Raw genomic sequence first — 26,316 nt, 5'->3', positions numbered from 1 at the left:
TTTACCCCAGGCTCCCCTGTTTTGGTCAGTGGTATTACTCCTTATCTAGTTGTTGTTCAGGTTCAAAGTCCTGGAAGCATTCTTGGTGCCCTTTCCTTTTCACACATCCAATCTGCCAGCAAGTTTTATGACCTCTCCCCTAAGAATGTACCGCATCACTATCCCTAGGGCACCAGTTGTGTTTTTCTTGCTTCACTTCTTTAACTTCCTGCCTATACTCTTGCCCCAGTCTAATCTCCTCCTGAGAAACCAGAGTGATGACTTGGAGGTAGAAGATGGGGTCCCACCATTCCTCTCTTCAAAAGCCTTCCATGACTCCCTCCTCTAGTTCCTATTACTTCTGAGCTCCCTCCCCTGCCTGTGGGGCCTCTATGAGCTGGTCCTGCCCTCTTCTTTGACAGTATGTCCTTAGTCACTAAGATTGGCCACTGGCCTCCTTGCTTTCCTGGAATAAGCCAAGCTGGATTCCCAACCCTGGGACTTCCCACTGCTGTTTCCTCTGCCCAAAGTGCCTTCCAGATCTTTGCATGGCTTTGCTTCCTTCAGATCCCCAGTCAAACGATCCTTCCTCAGAGAGGTTGCCCTGACTATTGAATTGAAAGCAGTGCTCCCCACCCCACCCCATCATTCTCTGTCCCTTTAGTTAGTATTGGTTTGGCTTCTTATTAATTCTCTTATTAATCATCTTTTCTCCAGATTCAATAGATAAGCTCTGAGGGTGGATGCCATTTTTGGCCTCATGCATTGCTAAAAGTAATGAAATTGAAAGCAATGCCAGAAACAGAGCAGATTCCCAACAAGTGTTTGTTGGGTGAATTAATAAAGAGTTTTAACTAACTTTAAAGGATAATTAGTCTTCTACCACATTTGTTTAAATGACTTTATTTTTTTAAGGCAGAGAGAGCTAGTAAGTGTGCACTTTGATTTGCTGGTTTACTTCCCAAATGTCCACAATGACAGGGACTGGTTGGGCTGAAGCCTGGAGTTTGGAATTCAGTCCAGGTCTACTGTATAGGTAGTGGGGGCACAACTATGTGAGCCATCTCTCAGGGTACATGTTAGCAGGAAGCTGGAATCAGAAGTGGAGCCAGGACTTGAGTCCAGGCATTCCAATAAGGGATGAGGTTTAACTGGCACGTTAACTACTGTGCCAAATGCCCATTCCATTAAGCTTTTTTTGTTTTTAAATACAAGTATCAATGAGCAGTTGTCTTACATCATGATTTGATTGTTAGACTACAATTGTGGAACAAGCTTAGGCCTAATAATTAAGATATGTGGACCCTGAAACTTGTTTAATTTTTAAAGTGATTTAACATTTCTGTGTTGCTATTTTTTTCACATCCATTTCTCTCATTTTTCAAATGGGGTTGATAGTAACATTTATCTAGCTTAACTTGGGGTTGCTCTAGGGATTGAATGTTTGCAAATATTGGAATGATGCAAAGAAAACTATTAAAGAGAGATACTGCTATTTTACTTGAGTATATTTTAATTATTAACTTCTAATTCTATGTGTTTATTTTCCTTCATTATCACAACTCCTTATGCCAGACAGCTAGAGTTGGCATGACTTAACAGGTGCAAAGAAACCACTAATACTTTGCTTTGATAACCATCCTGGAGTATTTGGTCTGTTGAGGTAAGAAATGGTTTAGTTACTGAGATGTCTTAGGTTAGAATCTAAAAGTATTATCATGGACCTGGTTTTTAAATCCAAGGAGTTTTCTGATACAAGAAGTTTGAGGTGATGAAGCTTGGACCTCAACCCACTGGCAAATATGTGACTTTTCTGCAGGGGTCCTTTGGTGAGAATTCTTGGGAGGCAGGGCCCAGACAAGAGTGGGGAGTTCAGGCACACAGGCCAAATACAGCATCCAAGAAGAGAAATGGAACATGGATCTTTCTGATTGAGTTTTGCACTTCTTCAGATTCCATAAACATTATTATGTATGGGTGGGGCTTTTGCACAGTAGATATAAAATCTGCTCTCTTGGCTGCTTTCGCAACTGTGGAGCAGTTGGAGAAAAATGAATATGATTATTGCTCATGCTCGCCCCATTTGCTCTTGTGCTCATGGTCACTGGCTAATTTGAGCAGGTACTTTGAAATGTAATCTATCTTTACTGAACTTCTGAACTAAATATTTTGGAGTTATAGAAATTATGTAATCTATTTTATTGATGAAATGAGTGGAGCTCAGAGAGTTTAAGTGACTTATCCAAGTGTGCATAGCTGGCTGGAAATGAATGCCGAGTGGCTGCTGTTTTCTTGTGTCACAGTGGCTTCAGGTAGAGAGAAATATTTCTTTAATAATTAATTGCAATGAGTTGATTTCATCTGAAAGAATCAGAAGAAATTCATTGCTTCAGTGTGTATTAAGAAGTCTTGTAGACCCATATCAGGGAGCAGATAGCTTTGTATAGGTACCAAGTGTTTTAGCAACTTCTTTTAAACTGCTGACATCGAGAGGCTGACTGGCATAGTGTCCGCTCAGAAGCTGTCTAGGTTCAATTGCATTTTGTACCTACTTCTTGAATACCTTTTTTTTTTTAAAATCTGTCTCATTGGGTTGCTGTGAATAATTTAATAGATATAAAGCTCAGAATAGTGCCTCGCGTGTCATTAAATTCTCTATGTCTACTTTTACAGAATTGAGGTGAAGATTTAGATAATGTTAGAGTACATTCGAGTTCATGAGTTCATTCTTAGAAATTCTCATCTTGAACGTAATTTGGAAAAAAAAAAAAAAAAAAAGAAAAGGCAGTTTCCAAAGGAAAGCATTTCATTCTGTTCTCTCGATGCAGTAATTCAAAGTCATCACTAGATGGCAATTGTGATCCATAAAACTTCAGCTGCAGGTTTTCACCATAGCGGTTGTCCAGCCCTGGCATCAGTGTTTTCTGTGTGCTGCAGCATGTAAACTCTGACTGTGCCTTCTATGCAAGGTGAGCCTCTAACAAAACCATAGTCAGCAAAGTATGCCTTCTTTGATTGCTTTTGGGGCTCACCTTTAGGCCCCAGTCCTTCTAATGGCAGTCTTTTGGAAGCCTGGCTCACCTGCCTACATCCTATTGGAAATTTGCAGACTAGGGGTGTTTTCAGCCTTGTGACAATCAGACAGTGTCAAGATCCTGGATCCTGTGTTAAGCAGTGTTTTTTTTTTTTTTTTTTTTTTTTTTTTTTTTTTTTTTTTTTTTTTTTTGGCAGAGTTAGACAGTGAGAGATAGAGATAGAGAGAAAAGTCTTCCTTCCATTGGTTCACTCCCCAGACGGCTGCTATGGCCTGCACACTGCGCTGATCCGAAGCCAGGAGCCAGGTGCTTCTTCCTGGTCTCCCATGTGGGTGCAGGGCCCAAGCACTTGGGCCATCCTCCACTGCCTTCCTGAGCCACAACAGAGAGCTGGACTGGAAGAGGAGCAACCGGGACAGAATCCAGCGCCAACCGGGACTAGAACCTGGAGTGCCAGTGCCATAGGTGGAGGATTAGCCAAGTGAGCAGCGGGACCGGACTAAGCAGTGGATCTCAACTTGGGGTCCCACTACCAGCAGCCTTGGTATCATCTGGCAACTCATTTAAAAAATGCATTTTTTTTTTTTTTTTTTTTTGTCTACAGCAGATCTGCTAACCAGGAGTAAGCTTCTGATGCTGCTAAAGTTTCAGAACCAATGAGATAAACCAATGGTGAGCATCACATAAATGTTGGCTCTGGAAGGGTCATCAGCCTTCTGCACAGCTCTTTTGTTTAGCTGAGTGAGAAACTGAAGTCCAGTTAAATGACCCACTGAAAGTCATAGAATGAGCCTGCAGAGCCAGACTCCAGGACTGCTAACCTGCATGTCCCAAGTTTTCCCACTGTGCCCTTCTCCTCCCTTGCCTCTAAACCGAAGGCACTAGGTGATTGTTAAAAAATCATGTGTTCATAGAGAAATATATTATACTTTTCAACAGTCATTTCTATAGGGAAGATAAGGGGAGGAAACATCAGAGCTGAACTTTTGGTGCTGTTGGGGTTCATCAGGTAAAGAAACAGGGCAGGGAAAAGAGATCAGCACATACAAGGCACAGAATCACAAAACAGTATGGGAAATCACAAGGGTGTCATTGGAGAGGAAGGAATAATAATGTTACCACCACTAATCACAGGGGGCACTTACTGAATATTAGTTCTATGCCAAGCACTGTCCTAAGAATTTTCTTCTATTATTGGGTGATTTAACTCTTCAGCAACATTGTGACAATCTATTCTTAACACTGTATTTTATAGATGACAAGGAGTTTGCATGAATTGTGCTGTTTTCTTTAAAATCATGTGTTATGATTTTCATTTCTTTTTTTAATTTATTTATTTTTGACAGGCAGAGTGGACAGTGAGAAAGAGAGACAGAGAGAAAGGTCTTCCTTTTTTCCGTTGGTTCACCCCCCAGTAGCCGCTGTGGCTGGTGCGCTGAAGCCGGAGGCGGTGCGCTGAGGCCGGAGGCACCACGCTGATCCGAAGCCAGGAGACAGGTGCTTCTCCTGGTCTCCAAAGCGGGTGCATGGCCCAAGCACTTCAATCTTTTGGGCCATCCTCCACTGCACTCCCGGGCCACAGCAGAGAGCTGGACAGGGAGAGGAGCAACCGGGACAGAATCCGAGGTGCTGGCGCAGCAGGCGGAGGATTAGCCTATTGAGCCGCGGCACAGGCCATGATTTTCATTTCTTAGACAGATGTTTAACTAGTGCAAGAGTTTTAGCGTTATTTCAGCCAGAACAATCTTCATAATGCAAAGTAAGTAGATGTTTGTGGTGGATGAGGAATATATTCTTGATACATATAATTCTGTTATAAACATATTTTTTTCATAAATGCATCAAATCAGGAGAATTTTGGCAACCTTTGTTTTTTAAACTCAAGAAATAAATGTTCTGTTTTCTTCCACCTATCAGCAACTTTGGAAGTAGCTACTTTCTCATGATAATAGATGAATTGTGTCTGCAAAGTGGCAAGGAAAGCTCATTTCAATTACTTGACTCACAGAAGAAAGGAAGCTGAGTAATGACTGAATGACCCAGCCTGAAATCATTGTCTTTGTTGATTTTTGCTTTAACTTCATAAAAGTTCACTGTGAATGTGCTTTTCACAATCAGTATTAGTATCTTTTCTTTATTGCATTAGAGTGCCCCCTGTGAACTAAAAATTCAAGTTATAATTAAGGTTCTGATACGATTCAATGTATTATACCTAGTTCATGGTTCATCATGGGTAAGCTTCCAAAATTTGCTGGATTCTTTGGGATATTTTTGAGTGACTTTACTTTTCCCTGAGAAAATAATTTTTCTCAATTGCAAAATATTGCTATTGGATGAGATCATCTAAAAGGCCCCTTTCAGCTCTAATGGCCTGTAGATTTATGATTTAATGATTAAATGGCACAGAGACCTCATTTCTGAGTTTTCTTTGCAGTAAAATTTTAGTGTTGTTTTCATAAAAGAAATTATCAGACCAAATATTTTCCATGAATTATTAAATGCTTATTTATTTATTTTCATCTACTTGAAAGGTAGCTAACTGTTGGTTCACTCCCCAAATGCCTATAATAGTCAGGACTGGTCTTGCATTCAGGTCTTCTGTGTGGGTGGAAGGGCCCCAAGCACTTGAGCCATCATCTGCTGTCTCCCAAGGTCCAGGGAGCTGGATCTGAAGCAGAGTAGCTAGGACTTGTTTAATATAGGATGCAGGTATCCCAAGCAGTAGCTTAACATCCAGTGCCACAATGTGCATTGTCTCTGTGGATTTTTAAATGAGATCCATAAAATAGCTCTATATGTCCCTTTTTTGGGTCACTAAGATCCTATTCGGCTCAAAGATATATTTTTATGATATATTCCCAGCTGATGTTGTACACATCTCAGGGGCTAATTCTAAGGTCAGAGTTGATGGTCAGTTTGTTTTAAGGTGGAAGGGTGCACTTTACTTGATGCTCTGCTTTTCTGATTACTGCAGTTAACAACTTCCAGCTTGATGAGATTATACTGCAACCTTGATCTTTTTTTTTTTTTTAACTTTTATTTAATGATTATAAATTTCCAAAGTACAGAATATGGATTACAATGGCTTCCCCCCCATAACGTCCCTCCAACCCGCAACCCTCCCCTTATCCACTCCCTCTCCCCTTCCATTCACATCAAGATTCATTTTCGATTCTCTTTATATACAGAAGATCAGTTTAGCATACATTAAGTAAAGATTTCAACAGTTTGCTCCCACACAGAAACATAAAGTGAAAAATACTGTTTGAGTACTAGTTATAGCATTAAATCTCAATGTACAGCACACTAAGGACAAAGATCCTACATGAGGAGTAAGTGCACAGTGACTCCTGTTGTGCAACCTTGATCTTGACACTTGTGTTCAAAGCTGAGGATGAACTGCTTTCTCAAGAACATCTAGAGAACCCAACCAATCATCCCTTCCTTATCTAGAGAAGTTGAATAGTCAACAGGTTTCTTTATCCAGAATCAAAGGAAGGACAAAAATACATGAGAATAAGAACCTATAAACACATTATTTTTTAAAATTTTTGTTACTAAAGGGGCTGGTGCTCTGGTGTAGTGGGTTAAGGTGCCATCTGCAGTACTGGCATCCCATATGTGTGCAGGTTCAAGTCCTGGCTGTTCCACTTCCCATCCAGCTCTCTGCTACAGTCTGGGAAAGCAGTGGAGGATGGCCCAAGTCCTTGGGTCCCTGCACCCTCATGGGAGACCCAGAAGAAGCTCCTGGCTCCTGGCTTTGGAGCTGCTCAGGTGTGGCCATTGTAGCCATTTGGGGAGTAAAACAGCAGATGGAAGACTTCTCTCTCTCTCTCTCTCTCTCTCTCTCTCTTTATGTAACTCTGCCTTTCAAATATAAATAAATAAATTGTTTAAAAAATTTTGTTGCTGAAAACAAAATTTATATTTTACTCCCCCACAATTATTGCCTTTCTCATCTGCAATTAATTATGAATTGGTAATAATCATTTTCTATTTACTTATTACACAAGCAATATCTATTTATTTTGAAAATTTCACAGAAAGTATAAATAAGGACATAGAACTATTTAAAATTCTGCCGCTTAGAGTTGGCAACATTATATTTTGAAATATTTTAAATTATATATAATTAGCTTATATCTATTATTTTAATTTCTACCTTCAAGGAGAACATATTATTATTGAATAAAAATGCTTTGGTTTTTACTGTTTTGTGACTTTTAGCGCTATTTTGATTTAGTCCCCCTTTGCTTGCTTTATTTCATTCCTACCTATTGCTGAAAAGATTTAGGGCAATGCTGCACACTGTCTTCCATGTGGGTATTTATATATATGGAGAGTAGAAAGCAAATCTCTAGAATGCATAGTATATAGATTTTTTTAAATATATGACACCTTTGCTTTATGAACAGTAGTTAAGTTTTAACACACTGGGGGATAATACTGCAAGGATTGCTTTTGTAACATAAAGAAGACTATTAGAGCATGGATAGTAACTCTCACTTTATTTATTGTTCTTTTATGAGTATGCATTTTTTAAAACCCTGGTCACTAACCTAATAACTTGTGTACTTTTTGAGGAAAGAGCTTCAGTCTTATTGCACAATATTCCCTAAGGGTCTAGAATTGTTCCTGGTCTGTTGTATTGCTAGATAAACACCAATGGAGTGGAAACAAATAAAATGGAATCAATTCCAAATATTCTAATAAAATGGTCATGGCAGGTCATTGTTGTGATTTCAAATAGCATTGAAAGAAGAAGCAGTGATGGTTGAGAGTTTTGGTTCTGTTCCCTGTTGCTGTCAAAGCTGTATGAAGATTATATGAGATAATGACTTTTAGCATAACATTTGTACCCACACAGTAAATGTTAATTTTTTAGTGACTTAAAATATTTTTTCTATGTATTTTTTCTCCTAAGAACTTGTTACTTTTAAGAATTTTCACACAGATTTTTGAATAGGAATATACTAATTCTTGAGTGGTTTTAAATAAAATCTTTTAAAGATTTGGTAACAGAATAAAATTTACTGTATAACAAATATATGTACAGTTATTATTTTCCATTGCCTATATTAGCCTAAACATTCAATGTCTTATTCTCTCAAAATATTTGATGGAAACACATTTTAAAATAAGCAGTATGAAACAGCCATCAATATAATTTATAGCTCTTTCCATGACACTTTTATTTCTAAGCCTTTTAAGCATTCAGCAAGTATAAAATGAAGCCTTTTAATGCATGCACACTTTGAGGTGCAACTAATGAAGCTTGAGTTTTCCCCTGTATTTGGAAGACATGCGAGAAAGGCTGGGTCATTGCTACTAATCTACACTGCATTGTTGGGAGCATCCTAGGAAGTGTGTGTTACCCATGTCAGGTCAGGTGTATAACTAAGTCAGCACCAGGAAGACAGTTCTGTGGGCTCTGAGTAATGAAATCCTCTAGTCCAGCGCTGTCTCTGGAAACAAAAGCTGAGTTACAGATATAACTTTATATTTTCTAGTAGCCATGTTAAAAAAGTAAAAGAAAATGGGTGAAATTAATTATATTGAACCATATTTTAGTACATTTATTTATTTTTAACTCAGATTCTCAAAATATTATTTAGTGTAGACATTTATTGCAATGGAATGCCTACATTCAAGTCCTGGCTCTGTTTCCAGTTCCAACTTCCTGCTAATGCATAGTTTGGGAAGAAGCAGATGATGGTTCAAGTGATTGGATCTCTGCCACGCATGTGGGAGACTTAGACTGAGTTCTTGGCTCCTGGGCATTTGGAGAGTGGAACAGCAGATGGGAGATCTAGAGAGATCTCAAATAAAGTAAATAAATAAAAGACCTAAAGTGTCATTTTAACATGCAATCAATATAAATAGTATTAATGAAATATTTCATATTCTTGTTTTCAGTCAAAGTCTGAAAGCTGGCCTGTGTTTATTCACTCACAGCACATCTCAGCTGGGACTAGCTATATTTCAATACTCATTAACCGTAAGTGACTGGTAACTGCCATATTGGACAGTGCAGTTATAGACAAGCTCTGTCACAGCTGGAAGCACCAGAGGGCGGCAACATGATGTGGGGGAAAGACAAAGAGCAGCCTGGTATCTTAGAATATTTCGTTCCCAGCTCTGACATTTGATAATGACTTCAGTACAACCAATTGATTTAGTTTCTCTGGGTCTCAGATTCCTGCTCTCTTCAATAGAAATGGTTAATAACTGCCGTACTTGCAGTAGGATGTGGTAGGGCAAATTAAATAAGATACTGTGTGTGACAGCACTCTGCTAGATCATAAAGCACTATGCACATGTAAGGCATTATTATCTCTTTTATTGTAGATTTACACTTAGGACTTGCCCAAGGTGCCCAAGGCCACATTCCAAGTTGGTAGGAGAATCAAGGATAGAATCTGAGACTTCAGACTTCAGCCATCTGTTCAAAGCAAGCAAGTTTTTTAAAAATATTTTTATTTTACTTTTTTAAAAAAGGCCTTCCATTAAAAAAAATTGAGTAAGGAGGAGAGTGACAGTAAGAAGCAAATTCCATATTCAGGTTCTTTCGATAACTGTTGTAATGTTCTGCAATAAAGTTCTACATATGAGGATTTATATTCCTATACACTCAGAATTACAACCATCAAGGTTTGGACTTTATTGCTGTCATATAATATAAAACCCAATGTCCTTCAAAGTTTCAAACAATTTCTTAATTGAACTGTGATTTCCCTACTCATTAGAAAGTCCTTCCATAGTGGGCTTGATTAATAAAACAGTTACAGATCAACTCAACAGGTTTTCCATGAATATTTTTGTTTACAGATGTAGTTCATTAATTCTCATGTGTGAGACACTACCTCTATAGTGTGAATCTAAGAGACACATAAAATCATAACAGAAAGTGGGAATAATTCAGTTCAACCTATATTTTGTGCTTATTGTGTAAGGCAAATTGTATATTTTACTGGTCAAAATTATCATAGAAACTGTGATCATTTTCACTTAGAGATAGGTATTATTTCACTTGAGAAAATATGGAATCCGTTTACCAAGATGTCTATGATATATGATTCAGAAATCTATGTTTTTGGAAGGCTACAAGATGATCAGATAGGAAATTCTTGATTATTGAAAACTAATTCAGGAAGTGACAGTGTTATGGTGTAGTGGGTCACACCACTGCTTGCAATTCTAGCTGTCATGCTTTAGTGCCAGGTGGAATCCCAGCTGCTTCACTTCTAATCTGTTTCCTGCTAATGTGCCTGGGAAAGCAATGGAAGGCCCAAGTACTTGAACCCCTGCTACCCATGTGGAGGTTAGGATAAAAGTTCCTGGTTCCTGGCTTTGGCCTGGCCTAGATCTGGCTGTTGTGGCCATTTGGGGAATGAGTCAGCAGATGGAAGAACTCACTCACTCTCTCTCTCTCCCACCCCCTTTATGTGGCTCTGCATTTAAAATCAATCAATTAATCAATCCTTAAAAATTTGTTCTTTTGGAGGATGCACAGAGGATTTGTTATCCTGATCTACTTCCATTTTCCTAAATGTATACCTATACTAGCATTCATATTTAAAATTTTGGAGACATTTTATACATTTGTATCAAATAAATTTTTGCTTAGAACTTAAAAACTACATAAAAATTTATAGTTTTATAACATGAAATTAAGAATTAGTTAATTCTCATTAAAAAATACATTCAAAAAGTTCTTTTATCAATCAAAATTAACTTTAAAAAATAAATTTCGGTGGCAAAAGTGGCATAATTGGTTGAGCCACTACCTGAGGTGCTGGCATCCCATATGAGTGCTGGTTCAAGACCTGGCTGCTCCACTTCTGATCCAGCTCCCTGATAATGCTTCCAAGAAAGCAGTGAAGGACAGCCTAAATCCTTGGGCCTCTGAACCCACATGGGAGACACAGATGAAGCTCCTGGCTCCTGGCTTCTGCCTGGCCCAGCCCTAGCTGTTGCGGCCATTTGGAGAATGAACCAGCAGATAGAAGATATCTCTCTCTCCTGCTATCTGTCCTCCCTCCCCCCTCTGTAATGCTGCCTTCCAAATAAATAAAATTAAAAAAAAACCTTTTACCTACTTATTTTCATTAGAAAACTGTGAGATATGAGCCTCAGGCCTGCCTGAACTGATGACCATGTTGAATAGACATAATTTTTAATTTTCACCTGCTGAATCATTGCTGTTGACCATTGTATGAAATAGTTTATTGAGAAGCCTTTACATTTTATTGCATTTGCACCTTAATTTTAAAACAAAGAGCTTAATTAAAAAAAAAATCTAGTAAAATATATTTTGGGTATATCTACTGTAACTTTACAAGCAATTTCTCTCCTCTGCCCTGTAATAAGCACCTTCTGCAGTTTATGACTCAGTTTAACATTATTATTGTAATTTTTTATTGAGTAAGTCCCTCAATGCCCTTGGCAGCAAGATTTTGTTACAGGAAATCCGGAAACTGAGCCTGTCATTGGTTGCAACAATTATAAAGTTTCCCTGGATTTAGTTCAAAGTTTTACCTAACTTTATGAATGTAGCCTATGTCATCCCTCTTTCATTAGCTTCTCCAAACTCCATTTTCAGTATGAGCCCTATAATTTGCTTAAATGAGTGTGCATTTTTTATTCAATGGTTTTGCATGATAAACATTTCATTTGGAGAACATTTGATGTTGATGGAATCCAGCCAAGATAATTAGTGATACCTATATTACACATGTAATGCCTTCATAAAATCATTTATGTATTTGTGTTTCTCCAGAAACTATGAATGGATTCAATCTAGCTAGGATGTGGCCATGTGGCATTAACTATAGAGCTAGAGGCTACACTTTTCTTTTCACTCAGGTGCACCTCCAACAAGAACACAAAAATCAGTAACTGGGGTCAGCACTGCGGTGTAGCAGGTAAAGATGCCGCCTACAGTGTGGTATCCCTTATGGGTGCCAGTTTGAATCCTGGTTGCTCTGCTTCTGATCCAGCTCCCTGCTAATGTGCCTGGGAAAGCAGCAGAAGATGGCCCAAGTGCTTGGGCCCTTCACCTGTGTGGGAGACCTGGAAGAAGCTCCTGGTTCATGGCTTTGGATTGGCCCAGCTCTGGCCATTACAGCCATTTGGGGAGTGAATCAGCAGATGGAAGACCTCTCTCTGTTTCTGCCTCTCTATCTCTGCCTCTCTGTAATTCTGCCTTTCAAATAAATAATTCACACACACACACACACACACAAACTGAGGAGTTGCAATTACTTATTCTTCCAATTATAAAATAAAATAGACTATAGAAAACCATTGTGCTATTATATTAGGGAATATTGAACTGTGTGTCCAAAAGTCACACTTAAGACCAGGCAACAGTAATAAGCATAGGATGGCTGTGGATACTATGAGATAATGTCTACTTGTCAGAAATGGATGGTATGTTTTTTTTTTACCATCAAAGTTCAAAAGTTAATGATGTACTATATATTTTTATTGCTTCTACTGAGACATCAATTAAGGAATAAAAGGAATTCAGGCATGCTATTCTTCTTCACTGTGGATATATTCAATATCACATAGGAACAAACCCCTATTTGTCATATCAGGCTCTGTTTCATACATCCTAGATTCTCTGTAGGAAAGTTTAGTACATACCACTTCAGTCATCTGAAAGGAATCATTTCTTCATTACAGCTCATAACTTAAAACTATAAAATATCAGCTGGAAAAAAATTGGCCCAATTAGGAGAAATGTGATAATGGTAGAAAAACACATATAGACATGACTGAGAGATGATAAGATTATTTTAATTTTCACATTTGCACTGGAATTATTTATTTTACAAATCTCCAGATCTTTTATTACTTAAAATCCTCTGCTGAATCATGAAAGAAGCTTAAGTTAGCAATTTTCCTCTGCACAATGTAGCTGTTAGCATCTGGCGAACACTTGGATACCTAGTCAGGTCCTATGGAAATGATTATTTTAAGACTCTATTTCAACATGCCTGGACTTAGAAATCAGCTAGGATCACACTCTGCACATGTGTTTTACTATCAGGGATTTAAAAAACCTGCTGTTAGTAGCGATGGGCGCAAGGCTTTTGCAGTGGTGGAGATGGGGATGGGAGATAGGACGTGCAGGCAGGCAGGACCTCTGAATGTTTGCCAACCACCCATGTGCTCCTGGACCGTGGTGGACCACCCGCTGCCACCCTCGCCCTCCATGGCGCCTCACTTACATTTAGACTTGGCCGGCCTGCCAGAGGGAGGACCAGTGTCCCTGCTTGTGTTCCCCTGTGGCAGCCCTGGGGCTCTTCTCCCTCTCCTCAGCAAATGTTGCTGTACTTCCAGAACAGCTTCTGAAGTAGAGAAGAGAGGGTACTTTCACTCAGAGAGAAAGACAACCAGAAGCAGAATTATTACCAAAGTATATTGCTTTCTGATCTTTGGAGAACTTACATAATTAATAGGAATGTACACATATATACATGTCATTGTTTAGTGAAATTTTAGTGAACATTTTGGACCTATTAGGGAGTCTTTGTATGCTGATTAGGAGAGAATTTTTTTTTTTCGTTTCTGTGTAGGGAAGCATGCATTTGTTCATTTTCACATATGAAAATATATACAGATTTTTCTTTTATTTTTTAAGACAACAAATTTCATGTATTTCGCATATACAGATTTAGGAATGTAGTGATACTTCTCACCCTACCCTCCCTCCTGCCCCTGCTCCTTCCTCTCTTATTCCCTCTCTTGATTTCTACAATGATCCACTTTCAGTTTACTTCCATATATAGATTTCATTCAAATAAACAATATATTTGTGCATATTGTATATCTTTTCTGCTTTTCTTGATATATTATATGCTAAGCTCTCATTAATTCAATTCCCATTAATAGAAATTTGAGATAATACAGAAAGGATTTGGGCATTGGTTACAGGGGAAGAAAATGCATGAGGAAGCAATACTCTAAGGAATAAAGTTAAGTTCATTTAAGAAAAGTGAACTTTTTGAATGTCAAATCTCCCATCTAGTTAGCATACAACAGTGTTTGAATTAGAAATTGTTCCTATTTATCAAATAATATATGATAAGGCTTTAATTTGACAACATTTTTAGGCTTTTACTTGAGTTTTGGTACAATTTAACTAGTTGAACATACTTTATGAATCTTTTACAATTTAGACATCTTACAAATCATATGAGGGCTTTTCTCCACTTAGAACTGAGTTTCAGAAATCTAGCTGTGTTTTGGGTAATAGATGTTCTATTTTGTTTTGTTGTGTTACAAGATACTTGTTCAGGAATTATCTGTATCTGCTGTTCAAAAAAGATTTAAGCAGGAACAACTTTAGACATTCAGAAAAATAAAAGGACTTGAAAACCAGTATCTGGTAATTAGTGCAGAATTGGATAATTAACAGAGTTTTTGCAATGTGACCTAAATGGTGAATTCCAGAGTAGCACTTTCCAACAAAACTTTCTGTAATAATGGAAATGTTCCATGTTTGCCCTGTTCAATAGAGTAGGTACCAGCAATTGAGCTCTTGGTGTATGGTTAGTGTGAATGAGGAACTGAATTTTTAGTTTGAGTAATGTTAATTAATTCGAGTCATTAAACTACCTTTGGAGAGTGGTTATCATATTGGAGAATGTTGTTCTGAGGTTTTTCTATATTTGGTACCCAATAAGAATGAAGTCTTTGAAAGTCTTCTAGCTGTGGAATGTCCATCAAACAGTGGAGTCCCCAAAGCACAAGACCTTCCCTACTGGGCCTGCACACTGTGTCTACATGCCTGAAATGTGGATACAGCAGCATTCTGAACTTTGGATCAATTTGTGGATATTCAGACATAAACAAAGTCTGGGTTACCCATTGGTGATCTGAGAATGTTTTGTCTCTGGAAAGCTATGGAATCTCAAAGTACCTGAATCGAGTTGGACTTTTCCAGTCCATTGCTCTTGTGATATGACTTGTTAAAGAAGACTGACAGGTGATATACACAGATAGGAATGTATTTCACGGAGTTGCGACCATGAAAAAGAAACTCTAGGGGCACACATCTGGCCTAATAGTTAAGATGCTTTTTGGGACACCTGCATCCCATAGTGAAGTACCTGGGGTTCAAGTTCCAGCTCTGCTGCAGGTTGATTCTAGCTTCTTGTTAATGTGCACTATGGGGGGCAGCACTTATAGCTCATGTAACTAGGTCCCTGCCAGCCACCTGGGAGACCTGGATTGAATTCCTGGCTCCTGGCTTTGCCCTGGCCCAATTTCCACTGTTGTATTATTTGAGGAGTGAACCAGGGATGGGAATTCTGCCTCTCTGCCTCTCAAGCAAACAGTAAAAAAAAAAAAAAAAAAAAGATCTAGCTCCTGCCCACATGGTGGCTAATTGCATTAGGGGAGATTTTTTCCAATATCTTCTTCTCCCCCCTGTTTTTTTCATATTTCTTTCCGGATTTGGTGAAAATAAAATGAGACAAAATTACACAGCATAAATAAAAAAGCTGAAGATCACTATTATGAGTGTGTCATACATCTTATTTAGTTACTTCTCTCTGCACACGATTCTTCAATTGCCGATTTTAGGCCATGAGATGAGCACTTTTTTTTTTTTTAAGATTTATTTATTTATTTGAAAGTCAGAGTTACACAGAAAGAGGAGAAGTCTTCCATCTGATGGTTCACTCCCCAGTTGGCCACACTGGCTGGAGCTGTGCCGATCAGAAGCCAGGAACCAGGAGCTTCCTCCAGGTCTCCCACGTGGGTGCATGTGCCCAAGCACTTGGGCCATTTTCTACTGCTTTCCCAGGCTATAGCAGAGAGCTGGATAGCTGGATTGGAAGTGGAACAGAAGAGACTCAAACTGGCACCCATATGGGATGTTGGCGCTTCAGGCCAGGGCGTTCACTCACTGCACCACAGTGCCGGCCCTGAGGTGAGCACTGTTGATTAATATTTAGTGAGTGTTTACCACATATGCTTAAAAAAGGGTTCTTTTCTTTGTATAAGCAGAATGTCCTTCAAAATAATTACTAATTAGAAGACTTTTGTTGCTATTGTGTGCTGACACTTTCTTTTTACTCTGTCATTCAAAACATTATAAGAAAGAGGATTACAGTAGCCATTCAAGAAATGAATCAGGGACGGTGCTGTGGTGTAGCAGGTAAAGCCGATGCCTGCAGTGCCGGCATCCCATATGGGCGCCGTTTCTAGACCTGGCTGCTCCACTTCCAACCCAGCTCTCTGCTATGGCCTGGAAAAGCAGTAGAAGATGGCCTGAGCCCTTGGGCCCCTGCACCTATGTGGGAGACCCAGAGAAAGCTCCTGGCTCCTGGCTTTGGATCAGCGCAGCTCTGGCCATTACGGCCAACTGGGGAGTGAACCAGTGGATAGAAGACCTCTCTCTCTCTGCCTCTCCTTCTCTCTTTGTGTAACTCTAACTTTCAAATAAATAAATAAATTTTTTAAAAAAGAAATGAATCAATTAGTCAATATTTAGGCAGCATTGCAAGGCCTGAAGACACTGTTAGCCACACAGGCCTCTACATTATTGTATTTCAGTTCATTTTGGAAAAATAAGCCAGAAAGGCGGCAAAACATTATGCAAGAATTATTTAGTCAGATTGTTTTAATTCTCCATATAGCAACTGCATAATTAAATGTATGGTCCAATCAGCATTTATTAGATGAATTTTAAAATGTGCTATCGATGGAAATTTAAGGATGAAAAGGACACAGAATTAAGTTAAATGAATGAAACAACTATATTGAATACATAAAGTATCTGAAGATCATGAAGTCATTTCTCCAAATATGTCAGTAAGATAATTATAAAAAGTGAATTACAAATCAATGAAAGAACTATAAAGAAAAAATAGAGATGAATAAACTTATTTATGTAAATACTCAAAAGCCAATTGGATATAAAACACAAATAAATATAAAAGAAATTTGTTTTATTCTTTAAAAATTTTATTATTTCATAGGAGCTTATTTATTTTTTTTGACTTTGGAGAGATGTAAATCCTGATAGATTAGAAAAGAGTACATACTTCCCTGAGGTAATATTGAGCCACCCTTGAGGATGTGGATTGTTCAATCCTGGCTTTCTAAGTATATTATGGCTAAAGAGATTAATTTTCTTCTGTTCCTGAAACTCATGTAATGGTCTCATGAACACATTTCAGGGTCATAAAGTCAAAGAAGCCAAATTTAAATGACTGATAAAGGAAAAGAATGAGAATATCTAAGTTTTTAAAGTACACATGGAATCTCTTTTGAATTCTATTAATTTGGGAAACAGAAGGTAGGAGTGAAAAATTAATGGACAAATAAATATGAGAATAAGTCCGAGAAATAGTGACTTTAATTTGAAGATCTGCAGAACAGAAGCCTCCCACAGAGGGCATCTAAAACTCAGTCCTCCTGACAGTTTGAGCGGTGATATGTCACAGAAAGTATCTTCAACATTTTCATTCAAGGTGTATCCTTCTGATATTTTTGTAGTATATAGTAATATATCAAATATTTCCCAGAATCCCTCAACCTTGTTGAAGAAATACAAGTGAAAGTCTAGTCCTTTCCAAATAAATCAGTTGGATGAAACTTCAGACAGTCTGAAATATTGAGCATATAATGGAGCCTCATGACATGGTCAGAGTCTTATGAGTAACTGAGTACAGGGAAAAGATTTAGAAAATGTCTGTGCCATGATAAATGTTCACAGAGAATGCAGCATGAAATCTCACTTATTCAGATATTTGGCCTTATTGAGCAAATTTTAAATTAAGTGAGAAAATGTGAAGCATATTCCTTTGTTTGGTTGGTTATAATATGACTTGCTTGCCATCCACCCTCTTGTCATTTGTATTATGATCCATTCAAATGTTCATCTATACTGAATAATTGATTAGTTAAATATTATATCCCACTTAAGATGGACTGTGAAATATGTTTTCGGTATATTAAAAAATTCTTCAGGTGACTAAAATGTCTAGTTACAGTTTATTTTCCACTTATATATGTTACTTTTTTGTATTTTATATATTAGTTACCACAAATCAGAGAAAACCTATGATATTTGTCTTTTGTGGACTGGCTTATTTCACAAAGCATAATGGTCTCCAGTTACATCCATTTTGTTGCCAAAGACAGCATTTCATTCTTTTTTTATGACTGAGTAGTATTCCATATTTATTCATTTTAAAGACTAATAGTTGATGCAGATTCAGGAACAGTTAACTCATCAATGGGAAGCTCTGAAATAATTGTTTTATATACCTTCAAAAAATGTGAAAAACTTTAAGTATATCTTGGTAGCCCATGTCTGGCAGAATAGCTATGATCCAAATCATGGCAGGAAATAGCAGGAAGGAGACAAAATATGCTGCATGTATTTGGGATTTGATAAAGGCTCTGAATCTTGATAACTCTGGTTGGAAGAAGAGAATGAGAACCAGACTCTGTAGACTTCAGAGCATGGCCATTTTTGATGGGAAGATACTGACCGAGGTGTTTCAACTTTCAACGAGATGATTTCTCCCCCATAGCAATCAAGCTATAGTGCCCATAACCCATGGTAAAATTCATTTCTAGAGAGCCCTCCCCATCAAAAGAAAGTGCTCGGCATGAAGCCAGAACTCAGCAGTAATAGTAAGAGCTACTATTTACTGAGGATGTCTTATGGAACAGGTTCTGAGCTAAGTATACTTTTTTTTTGTTTTTGGACAGGCAGAGTGGACAGTGAGAGAGAGAGAGAGACAGAGAGAAAGGTCTTCCTTTACCGTTGGTTCATCCCCCAATGGCCGCTGCGGCCAGCGCGCTGCGGCCGGCACACCGTGCTTATCTGAAGGCAGGAGCCAGGTGCTTCTCCTGGTCTCCCATGCAGGTGCAGGGCCCAAGCACTTGGGCCATCCTCCACTGCCTTCCCGGGCCATAGCAGAGAGCTGGCCTGGAAGAGGGGCAACCGGGACAGAATCCGGTGCCCTGACTGGGACTAGAACCTGGTGTGCCAGCGGCCCAAGGCGGAGGATTAACCTATTGAGCTGTGGCGCCAGCCAAAGTATACTTTTATACACAGTCATCCATCCACAACCATGGAGTGGTTCCAGGACATCTGCAGATACCACAATATGCTGATAGTCAAGTCCCTTACATAAAACGGCAGAATATTTTACATACAATCTGTTGACTCCATCCTTCCATATACTTTGAATCATCTCTAGATTAGTCATAATGCACAATACAATATAAATGGTTTCGATGCTATATTGTTTAGGGAATAGTGGCAAGGAAAAATATCTGCATGGTTTTCCTGAATATTTTCCATGTGTGACTCGTTGAGTCCATGGATGTGGAACTCATGGATCTGGATGGCTGACTGTAGATAATATAATTTAGTCTTTGCCATGAGCCTACAGTAGAGCAATTGTCCTATATTTGCCATCATTTAATAACGTCTTGAATCAGTTCACCACACACAGTTTAAAGTCAGAGTCTGTGCTTTGCTTTCTGCAGTACAGTCAATGGCTTGCAAGTGGTGCCCAGAAAACATTTGTTGAAATGTCATTTCCTATGATTTCTCTGAGAGACGAGTTTCCCTTAATCATTTTCATCTTGTCCATTAAAAATTTAACTTTGAACACCCCTAGGGATGGACAGACACAGGACTTGCAACCCAGCAATACACATCTCATCTCTGTTTCCTTGGGTTAGTGAGGAAGACTGATATCAAGGAAGGTTGGAATGGGGCTGGGCAGATTGGTTGGAAGGAAGAAATATTAATTCTGGTAAAAATGACTTTTGTTCTCTCTGGGAAGGAAATAGGAAAACCAAGATAGTGTGAACTTTGTTGTTTCCTGTGGCATGCATGAGATTTAATAATCTCCTGTGGCTATGGGTGCTGACTGCTGAAGCTCTGAACTGAGAACCCCAGTAAGATTGGGCTTATCCACAAGACCAAGGAAGGTCAGGGTGGGAGGCACTCTCCCAGATAAATATTTTCTGTGCGTTTCAGGCCCTGGTTTACTACCTTTTCCAGAGGCTGACTGGACTCTGGTCCATATTGCCCACTGTCCAGGTAATCCCTAGCAGCAATTATAGTTTTGATGTCACATTTAGGAGGACTAGGATGACATAAACTCAGCAAACTGAGTCCTCTATCTCCAGCTTTGGTTAACCCATGGGATTATTTTTTTTAGCATCTATTCTTGACAGAAACCATTACTGTCAAGCACAGTCACACGCTGCCCACCTGCATGTGTACACGCAGCGCTGTACAAAGCAACTTAAGCAGACCCAATTCCTCACCTCCAGGGGCCCACAATACAAACTAAACAATAGATGTGAACACAATGGGGCAAACAGATGCACAGCTGTATAAACATAGAAGTGGAGCAAATTAGAGAATTTTGGTTCAAACTATTAGTGCATGTGCTGTCTGTGTGCTGGGAATGAGGAGAAACTCTAAGGTTACTGAGAACTTGCTGGTGTCTGCGTGAAAGTAAGGAATGAGAGGGATGATGGTGCTGGAATCATTCTGCTCCATTCATTGAGAAGGGAAAGAAGTCCTGGTCAGGAGTGGGGAGAGCTATTTTCTTCACAGATATCTACTTTCAGGGCACACATATTGCTACTTGGGTCAAGGAAATGCTTTTTTCCTAAGAGATTTAGTTGTAACCAGCCTAGAAAAAGAAAATAAAAATGTATTAGACAGGGCAAAGCCTGCCAGAGAGATTTCATAAGGCTTCTTTCCACTGGAAACCAGGCTAAAAAGAAAATAAAAACCAGAATGTATTTTAATTGTACATTCCACTTATAACCAACTAGCAAATGCCAATTGATTTTCCAAGGAAATGATTACTTTGGGTGAGGGTTTTATTTTCTTCATTTAAGGGGCAACATTGCTTGCCATCATTTAGCATTTACTGTCTTGGACATCCTGCAAATTCTCAGAAATTAATTGGGACTTGCAGAATTCAGCTGAAAGCAAATTCCAGCAGGTCTCTACCTCAGCCTCCTTGGGCAGATAGGTATCTCTCTCTTTAAATATATCCAGAGAGGGAATTTGAAAAACTCCCCAGGAATCTTTTCCAGAGTTTATAAAGCCTTCACTGCCAATAAGATCTTTCCATCTAACTTAAATTCCTTTGGTTGTCATTTAAATTCATTTCCTCTTCTTTCCTCATTAGAGAGGAGACTACCACCCTCCAGTAGCCATTTCTCCAAACACAGCTGTTAAACACACACCTCAGGCTTTTTTTTTTTTTTTTTTTTAAACACAAAAGACTTCTATTTCAGATGTCATTTTTTTTTTTTTTAAACTTGGCCTCTGGATTTTTTTCTCAAGATAACTTGTTAACAATTCCTTAAAATTGTGAGCTTCCTTCATGGATTTCATGAGGTTCATTCTGCAAATATTGACATGTCCATATGTCAGATTTCTTCGATTCCAGCCAGGCTTTATTTATTAGATCATAACAATCCAGCAAAACATGAAAATTTAAACTTTATGCTTCCTTGGTTATAGCCTCGTGATATTGACAGTCATTTCCTAGCTCTTAACTCCGCAGGCTAGGAATTTACCTGCAGATATCACAATGTAAGTACTGCATTGATTTTGAAGCTATAAAATGAAGGGATGAACAAAATCTAATGTTTTATCTATCTTTACTATTCAACAGTTGTATGAATATGTTCTAAGAATTCCTTTGGCTAAAAAGAACAGCTGTTTTCCCTTAACTACTATTATTTTTACCTGTGTTTGTCAATGTGTGTCATTCTTTCACTAATTTCTCAAGTAAGAACCTCTAAATTACATTTTTAATTTTTCCCCTGAGGTATAAGTTACACAAAAGTTCAGGCACCCTTTCCTGTGTTTATGATATATTCATGTCAAAGGGTATAAGTTTATAGCCCCAATGAATTGTTCTGTATGTTAAATCATTTTTTCAGTTTATAATTGCCTGAATGTCTTTGCAAGGCCCTGCTATCATATCTGAGTGGTTTTATTAAATAACCTTTATGCCACCGGGAAGGAGGCTACAACTCTGTCTCCCTCTATCTATAGAGCTGCACTTCCTGTCTTTCATGTCCTAGGATCCTCAAAAGTACATGCTAACAAAATGGCCCTTTTGAGAATATGATGGCACATAGAATTTCCTTTTAAAGAAAATTCATTTTTAAAACCAAATAGTATGGGGCCGGCGCCGCGGCTCAATAGGCTAATCCTCTGCCTTGCAGCACTGGCACACCGGGTTCTAGTCCTGGTCGGGGCCCCAGATTCTGTCCCGGTTGCCCCTCTTCCAGGCCAGCTCTCTGCTGTGGCCCAGGAAGGCAGTGGAGGATGGCCCAAGTGCTTGGGCCCTGCACTTGCGTGGGAGACCAGGAGAAGCACCTGGCTCCTGCCTTCGGATCAGCGTGGTGTGCCAGCCCCAGCGCGCTGGCCGTGGCGGCCATTGGAGGGTGAACCAACGGCAAAAGGAAGACCTTTCTCTCTGTCTCTCTCTCTCACTGTCCACTCTGCCTGTCAAAAAAAAAAGTATGGAATTAAATATTACATATTATTGAAAGTATCCTCAAAAGTAGAACATTGGAAAAAATCCCATGGCAGCAATATTTTCGGAGTGGATATCTTTCTCTTGTGCTGTGCCTATCTATTAAATGTCAATTTTCACTTCATTTCCTTTTAAACTTTTGCTGAACTTCGAACTAAGCATCACAGGGTAAATTATGGTTAACCATATCACCTCCCTCATTAAAAAATCCAGTGCTGCTGGGTTTTATAATAAAGGTGGGTATTTTCTTTTGTTCTTTTGCCTTTTCATGCATTGGCCTGACCTGCCCTTGCCCTTTCTCTTGCAGACACACCTTTCTTTAAAGTAATTTTCTTCTTGAGTTGGAAAATGTACTTCATTAAGCCTAATAACTAATTAAACAAGGGAAATCTGAATTTAATCATACTCCAGGTATTAAAATGGGATGAATAATTGTTATAAATTTAAGCTACTCTCCTTGTATCACAAGGTTTCCAGCCATTTATTTTCTGCCTCAAACACCAAATCTGCCTGGGCTGTGAGCCATTTCCTTAGTTCTTCTGTGGGCATCCCCACTGTCCTCTCTTCTCATTGCTGCCCATCCAGCTGTGGTGGTGGCTTTCCTGCCACCTGAGCACATACCATGTGTTTTGGACTCTTTGGATGAGTTGTCTGCTGAGCAATCAGTTGACTTTTAAAACACTCCTTTTAATGTTTTTATTTTACATCCCACCACAAACTTCTCATTTAATGTCCTTGAGTAGTATCTGTAGTTTTCAGTCAGTAGGTGTGCCATCTGACCATCACCCAGGTTAGTGCTGGAGGTGGCAGTGAGTGACAGGCACAGTGTGCTGTACTTCAGATCCTTGGTCTGACTCTCTCAATGCTAAATGTCTTAGGGCACGCTGTCTGCCACTCTTTTCATCTTTAATCTCTTTTTTCAGTTTATCAGTTCCCTTCTGCCCAGTCTCCCTTTCCTCTTCCTTTCAATGCTCTCAGCATTGGAATAATTACTTTATGAGTCTTTCCTACCATTTGTTTTGGTTCTCAAGAACTCCACACCACCTTTATAGGGTCTTGGCTTAAATAATTTTTGCCTAATAATTCTAAAAATAAAGATCACCCCCTTTTTCATCCATTGGCTGTAGTAGTTCCCAGCTTTTGAACAGGAGTGTTCTTTCATTTTCTCTACACACTAACCAGTAAGGAGCTCATTTGACTGTGATGAAAGATTGCACACTCAGCTCCGAGTTACAGAAAATATTGTTTTAATTTAGATTATCTAGGAACTTGTGTCAGTTTATATGATACGTTTTTGTGAATGTTTGCTTTTCTTGAAATCCCTGCTGAAGATCTATATTCTATTACCATCTTTATACAATGGTGTCACCTTGAATTCTGAGAAATAAAATTTAGGTTAACAGGGAGCCCATACAGGAAGACACCCATGGTAATAGTGCACATGTACATTAAAAATTGACATGAAAAACATGTTTCATGAAAGATCTAGTAGAATCTGCAGCTTTTTTCTTCCACATATTTCCTCCTACATCATCCATGAAAATTCTCCACCTATCATTCAACATTAGAAAAAAAATGTACTTATCTATCAGCCAGCCACGTACCAAAAAAAAAAAAAAAAGCTATTTGCCTCTTTGCTATAACTTTGGAGAGAGATTTATGGATTCAGTTGTAGTATAGTATGGGGAAACTAGTCAAAGTGATAAATTTTAAGAAATTCTATGATAAAGTTAACAGGCCTAATTGGATCCACTCTTGATAATAGCTGACTTCCCATAGGATAGTTTGATCTTAGAGTCTGCTGTCACAAAAACAGAACTGAACTAAAACCCATCAGATATTTTAATTCTAGAAATGTGGATTCACAAATGCACAAATATGCAAATGAATACCAAAGTTAATGTAGTTCAAAGCAAATGTTACAACTCCAGGAACCCAGTGAGATGGGAGAAGTCACCCCAGTGATCATTCCAAAGCCCATGTCACTTACCCTCATTTACTGATTTAAATGGCACCATTGTCATTAGAATCGTGTCTAGATCTTGGTACTGTACTAATGATCTTTTTTCCTTCTACAGCTTCCTATCTCCTCATTTTTACCCCTCTGTCCATACTGGACTCTCTACAACTGAAGAAAGTCACCATGCTCTCTTACCTTCTGGAATTGCCATAGGCTGTTAACTCCAATCTGCCAGGCTAACACATACTCACTCCAGGCCCCTGCACCCCATGTCATTTCCTACAGAAAGCCTTGCCTGTTCCCTTGAGTTTGAATTTGGTGTTCCTTATATCTGATCCTATATGCTTCATACTGCCTCATCAGAGCATTCACCCTGGTTAGGAACTTCCCATCAAGTTGTCTGTCCTCTTTGCATGTCATTTCTTCCTCTGCACCGCACCTCAATGTCAGGATACTGTCTTGCTCACTGCATGCCTGCCACACTGTAAGGCAGTTGTGAGGAGTAATTGGAGTTGTTCATTCACTCCAAAATTGTTTCCTGAGTGCGTACTTTGGGCTAGGAACTCCATACACCAAGTTTTTAAAAAGTTACATCTTCTAATATATGAATAGCTCAACACAGGTTGACATATCATAAATCTTTTTTTAAAAGATTTTATTTATTTATTTGAGAGGTAGAGTTACAGACAGTGAGAGAGAGAGACAGAGAGAAAGGTCTCTCCATTGGTTCACTCCCCAAATGGCTGCAATGGCCGGAGCTGTGCCGATTCGAAGCCAGGAGCCACATGCTTCTCCCCAGTCTCCCATGTGGGTGCAGGGGCTCAAGTACTTGGGCTATCTTCTACTGTTTTCCCAGGCCACAGCAGAGAGCTGGATTGGAAGAGGAGCAACCGGGACTAGAAACAGCGGCCAAAAGGTATGCTGGTACTGCAGGAGGAGGATTAACCTGTGCCACGGTGCCGGCCCCATCATATCATAAATCTTTATAAGTCTTTAAAACTGATGGTAGCAGTAATAAATAGCTAATATTTACAGGGTGCTTATTGTGTGCTGGATTCTTTAAATGTATTACTTGTATTACGTCATTTGGATATTTACAACAAATCTCTGGGTTAGTACTATACCTAATAGGCGGGGAGTATAAGGCACAGGAATAGTGAATAACTTGCCCGTACAGTTACAATGCTGTGGACTCAGAGTTCAAATCCAGACCATTTGACACCTGAACCTGGGCTTTCAACTTTTTAATTGTATTTAGTTAATATTCAATATTCTATTACCATGATTGTTATTGTTATTGTTACTATCACAAGACACTCAATAAATATGTACAAAATACAAATAAATTGGAATAAGGCATCTTCCTAAGATGTTTTATACAATGCTACTATGGCCTTCTGGTCCAACTTTATGCAATTGATTTCTTTCTACTAATTTTCGCTCATGAAACTCCATCTTATTTATCTTTCATCACATGGATTTAATAAAGTGTTACACCAGAATAAAAGGGTCCCTCCTAAGGACAGAAGACTTACTGCTAGAAATCAATGCTGTGGAAGTAGAAATCTCATTTAGAAACAACTGTCAGTTACTTGCACAGTCTCAAGTGGATTTTCTCTACATTTCAAAGAAAGGATTGTAAAATAGGATTACACGCAGTCTATCTGCTGTCCTTTCCTGCCCTCCCTAATTAGTTCTAATTAGTTCAAAGCCCAATCAAACTTGCCAGTTTTCAGTTTTTGTATTAGCATTTGTAGATTCCCAGAACTTACCCAAG

At 38.8% G+C, this 26,316-nt stretch overlaps 1 protein-coding gene across 3 annotated transcripts in view; it reads right to left on the bottom strand.

Annotated features, from left to right (window-relative positions):
* Window positions 1–26,316, bottom strand: part of COL8A1 (collagen type VIII alpha 1 chain) — a 165,928-nt gene that overhangs the window by 55,101 nt on the left and 84,511 nt on the right. For 2 of the 3 annotated variants that reach the window (XM_017346640.3, NM_001082666.1), the window contains 1 exon segment: window positions 13,253–13,372. The exons of the other annotated variant lie outside the window; for it this stretch is intronic. The gene's annotated coding sequence lies outside the window, so the exon portion shown is untranslated. 3 annotated transcript variants of the gene reach the window in all.

Source organism: Oryctolagus cuniculus, chromosome 4, assembly GCF_964237555.1.
Source record: "Oryctolagus cuniculus chromosome 4, mOryCun1.1, whole genome shotgun sequence".
In the NCBI taxonomy this organism is placed as follows: domain Eukaryota; kingdom Metazoa; phylum Chordata; class Mammalia; order Lagomorpha; family Leporidae; genus Oryctolagus; species Oryctolagus cuniculus.
This window is presented reverse-complemented; position numbering and strand designations above follow the sequence as displayed.